Raw genomic sequence first — 5,386 nt, forward strand, 5'->3', positions numbered from 1 at the left:
ATTTAATTGTTGGCACTTTAAAAGAAGAGTCTTCTTCCTGTTTAGCTGCCTGCAAAGAACTTGAAAAAGTAAATCATTCAATGATCGTCATATTTGTGAGTAAGGGTATTAGAAAAAGATTTACAGAATCTTCTTCAGATGAAAGGTGTTTGTGTTTATTTCAGATGCTGCTCCCTATATGATCAAAGCAGGAAAAGTCCTCCGAGTATTTCATCCCAATTTGATTCGTGTGACGTGCTTTGCTCATGCAGTACATCGCCTTGGTGAAGAAGTACATTCCAAGTTCGTGAATGTAAATAAACTGATTTCATCCACAAAGAAAGTGTTTCTAAAGGCACCTGCTCGCATCAAGACCTACAAAGAAAAACTACCAGATGTGCCTTTATCTCCCAAATCAGTGGTAACTCGTTGGCTACGTGGGTCGAAGCTGTGTTGTTTTACAATGAACATTTCGAGGCCATTAGAGGGGTAGTAAACGACTTCGATAGTGCAGAGGCATTGGCATTCTGCGAGTATTTTCCGGTGTTAAAAAGATATTGCTGTGATTTGCACTCATTTTTCCCATATACCTGCAAGTATAAAAAAACTTTAAACTCAAGGTTTGGCGCTGAATGAATCTGTTCAGTTAATGAATAAAATTAGTCTAGTGAACTCCCCATTGCCGGAAATATTTCCGAGAAAACTTAAAGAAAAGTTTGAAAATATTTTAAAGAATAACACAGGCTTTGAACCCTTCTGCCAAATTGATAGTTTTATTACAGGGACGGGTGAACTTTTACCAGAAACAATAAGTGCCAACAGTACCCAAATTCAAATACTGCCCAGTTATCTCCATTGATGTGGAGCGGTCCTTTCCCGCTTATAAAAATGTTTTGAGTGATCGAAGACACAATCTTACTAGCGAACATTTGGAACAGAACTTGGTCGTTTTTGTTTACAACTCGCCAGGACAGCCGCGAGCGCTAACGCGGTGCTTCCTGGACTCGGGTAGGCGCGCCGGCCCTGGGTCGAACCCGCCCGGCGGATTAACGACGAGGGCCGCTGTGCCGGCCAGCCTGGATGTGATTTTTAGGCGGTTTTCCACATCCCGCTAGGTGGATACCGGGCTGGTCCCCATGTTCCACCTCAGTTACACGCCTCGCAGACATCTGAACACTTTCGCACTATTCCGTGGATTACGCTCGATGCTGACAGTTAAGGTACACTAATTCCGTCCCCGGGGGGTATGGGGTGGCGGCAGGAAGGACATCCGGCCACCCTTTAGCCACTAACATGCCAAATCCGATTAACGATGGCTGACCCTACGTCACTGCGGGACAAGGCTCAAGCGATAGAATAGAATCGGTCTTTTATGTTTACAATTGTAGAAAAATGTAAAATGATTTGTAAATGATGCTTTGGTCAAATAGTATTACAAGTTAACGCTTTTCAAAAGATTCATGACTATGTGCTGTTTTCTGAATAATATATTACGGAATTTTTGAGCGTGCTCCTCTGCGTGCGATATATCTCGAAGTTGGACCTGTACATATCGATTCTTTCGCTGCGACTCACTCTCATCGCATCGACTTGTTGCCGACAACAATAGCAAGGACGGAACTGTTCTTGAAACACGGAATGCATCCACATTTTGCAAATTTTTAGAAAATAATCCCACAAAGGACCCCTTCCTAACGTCTACCAGAAAGTATTCAGAAAATGATATCAGCAGTCTAAATGTACCGATTTTTCACGAGGCTGGCGCTTTTCCTCGTAATTACAGGTTCGACTTGGGGATATAATGCACGCAGTAACTACCATGTTTCTTTATTATTTGATCTTGCATATTTCGACACTTCCCATACATTTTCTAAGCTTTTCATGCATGTTTGAAGGTATTTATGATGCATATAATACAGAGGACGCGCAGCAGAGCAGCAGCAGCACTTGTGTGATAAACTGTAAATTAATTTAGCCTTTGTTTGTTTTTTGTTCACGTGATTCTGCAGAGAACTGAACTGTACGTGTGTATTTTACTGTGTAGACTAGTGGTTAGAAAATTAATCGTAGTTTTTGTTTTTGCGTAAGTCTTGTGAATATCCTTGTGTAGGGCGGCTTCCTAGTATAAATTTTTCGCGTAGAGAAATTTATTTCTGTTTAATACCTTGCGGTCTCAGAGTTCAGTGAGAAATCTGCACACCAACTTTTAGTGTTACTTTATTCTCCTTTGGTATATTTTCAAACTCAGTAGCGCCATTCGAGACCATATATCTTTTTATACACAATACGATATGGCTAGGGACTGTGGTTGCTGTGAGCGGACACAAGGAGAGTTGGCTGCTGTCTGTAAACAGCTGGCTGGCCGGAATGGCCGTGCGGTTCTAGGCGCTACAGTCTGGAACCGAGCGACCGCTACGGTCGCAGGTTCGAATCCTGCCTCGGGCATGGATGTGTGTGATGTCCTTAGGTTAGTTAGGTTTAATTAGTTCTAAGTTCTAGGCGACTGATGACCTCAGAAGTTAAGTCGCATAGTGCTCAGAGCCATTTTTTGTAAACAGCTGGAAGCTGCGTTGGCTACCGTCGACAAGCTTCTAGCTAATGCTCGAAGTTGCGGTGACGTCGGGGCGCCAGTGACGAGACCTGCGACACCTTTGGTGCCACTGGAATCCCCTGGTGGCCCGGACGTCGCTGCGGCTTCCGATATGCAACATCTGACCGGTCCGTTCTTACTCCAGAGTGGATGGCAGACAGTGATGGGTTCGCGTGTCACTGGGCGGAAGGCGAAAGAGGGAGCAGGCCGTGCGGCTGGCTGCCTACGTCTTAGCAACAGGTACGAGGTGCTTCCCAGTGTTGATGATACCTCTGAGTCAGCATGAGATGCCTTTCCTGTTGAGCCAGCAGTCGATTTTCCTGCCCAGTCCGGACAAATACAGGGGGTGGGTACAGGGTGTTTCAAAAATGACCGGTATATTTGAAACGGCAATAAAAACTAAACGAGCAGCGATAGAAATACACCGTTTGTTGCAATATGCTTGGGACAACAGTACATTTTCAGGCGGACAAACTTTCGAAATTACAGTAGTTACAATTTTCAACAACAGATGGCGCTGCATGTGATGTGAAAGATATAGAAGACAACGCAGTCTGTGGATGCGCCATTCTGTACGTCGTCTTTCTGCCGTAAGCGTGTGCTGTTCACAACGTGCAAGTGTGCTGTAGACAACATGGTTTATTCCTTAGAACAGAGGATTTTTCTGGTGTTGGAATTCCACCGCCTAGAACACAGTGTTGTTGCAACAAGACGAAGTTTTCAACGGAGGTTTAATGTAACCAAAGGACCGAAAAGCGATACAATAAAGGATCTGTTTGAAAAATTTCAACGGACTGGGAACGCGACGGATGAACATGCTGGAAAGGTAGGGTGACCGCGTACGGCAACCACAGAGGGCAACGCGCAGCTAGTGCAGCAGGTGATCCAACAGCGGCCTCGGGTTTCCGTTCGCCGTGTTACAGCTGCGGTCCAAATGACGCCAACGTCCACGTATCGTCTCATGCGCCAGAGTTTACACCTCTATCCATACAAAATTCAAACGCGGCAAACCCTCAGCGCCGCTACCATTGCTGCACGAGAGACATTCGCTAACGATATAGTGCACAGGATTGATGACGGCGATATGCATGTGGGCAGCATTTGGTTTACTGACGAAGCTTATTTTTACCTGGACGGCTTCGTCAATAAACAGAACTGGCGCATATGGGGAACCGAAAAGCCCCATGTTGCAGTCCCATCGTCCCTGCATCCTCAAAAAGTACTGGTCTGGGCCGCCATTTCTTCCAAAGGAATCATTGGCCGATTTTTCAGATCCGAAACGATTACTGCATCACGCTATCTGGACATTCTTCGTGAATTTGTGGCGGTACAAACTGCCTTAGACGACACTACGAACACCTCGTGGTTTATGCAAGATGGTGCCCGGCCACATCGCACGGCCGACGTCTTTAATTTCCTGAATGAATATTTCGATGATCGTGTGATTGCTTTGGGCTATCCGAAACATACAGGAGGCGGCGTGGATTGGCCTCCCTATTCGCCAGACATGAACCCCTGTGACTTCTTTCTGTGGGGACACTTGAAAGACCAGGTGTACCACCAGAATCCAGAAACAATTGAACAGCTGAAACAGTACATCTCATCTGCATGCGAAGCCATTCCGCCAGACACGTTGTCAAAGGTTTCGGGTAATTTCATTTAGAGACTACGCCATATTATTGCTACGCATGGTGGATATGTGGAAAATATCGTACTATAGAGTTTCCCAGACCGCAGAGCCATCTGTTGTTGAAAATTGTAACTACTGTAATTTCGAAAGTTTGTCCGCCTGAAAATGTACTGTTGTCCCAAGCATATTGCAACAAACGATGTATTTCTATCGCTGCTCGTTTAGTTTTTATTGCCGTTTCAAATATACCGGTCATTTTTGAAACACCCTGTATGTTAGTCATTGGGAGCTCCAATGTTAGGCAGGTGATGGAGCCCCTCAGGGAGATAGCAGGCAAGGCGGGAAAGAATTCCACTGTGCATTCTGTATGTTTGCCGGGTGGTCTCATCCGTGATGTGGAGCAGGCCCTGCCAGCAGCTATCGAGCGCACTGGGTGCAACCGGCGGCATGTAGTGGCACATGTCGGCACGAATGACGTCTGCCGCTTGGGTTCTGAGGCCATCCTCGGCTCCTTTCGGCGGCTGGCTGATTTGGTGAAAACTAGCAACGCACGCAGAGTGCAGGCTAAGCTGCCTATTTGTAGCATCGTACCCAGGGTTGATCGCGGTCCTCTGGTTTGGAGCTGAGTGGAAGGTCTAAACCAGAGGCTCAGACGGCTCTGTGACGGTATCGGTTGAGAATTTCTCGACCTCCGCTATCGGGTGCAGAATTGTAGGTTTCCCCTTAATAGGTCAGGCGTGCACTACACGCAGGAAGAGGCTACTAGGGTAGAGGAGTACGTGTGGCGTGCACATAGGGCTTTTTTAGGATAGAGGACCCCTCTCTTGGGAGCAAACACGATTTGCCTGTTAAATCAGCCGCAGCGACCTCAGAGAATCTGGGTCCTGGCAGATCAGAGATATAAAAGATAATATGGTTTTAGTAAACTGCAGGAGCATCCAAGGAAAGGTCCCAGAATTAGTATCGCTTATTGAAGGTTATAATGCACAGAAAGTATTGGGAACAGAAAGTTGGTTGAAGCCAGAAGTCAATGACAACGAAATCCTAAGTTCAGAATGGAATGTTTATCGTAAGGATAGGTTAGTCACCAATGGTGGCGGCGTGTTTATTACAGTAAAAAATTCGATAAAATCTAGTGAGGTTATCACGGATTCCTAGTGTGAATTAATCTGGGTGAAATTGAATAT

The sequence above is a fragment of the Schistocerca americana genome, chromosome X (assembly GCF_021461395.2).
Source record: "Schistocerca americana isolate TAMUIC-IGC-003095 chromosome X, iqSchAmer2.1, whole genome shotgun sequence".
NCBI classification, from domain to species: domain Eukaryota; kingdom Metazoa; phylum Arthropoda; class Insecta; order Orthoptera; family Acrididae; genus Schistocerca; species Schistocerca americana.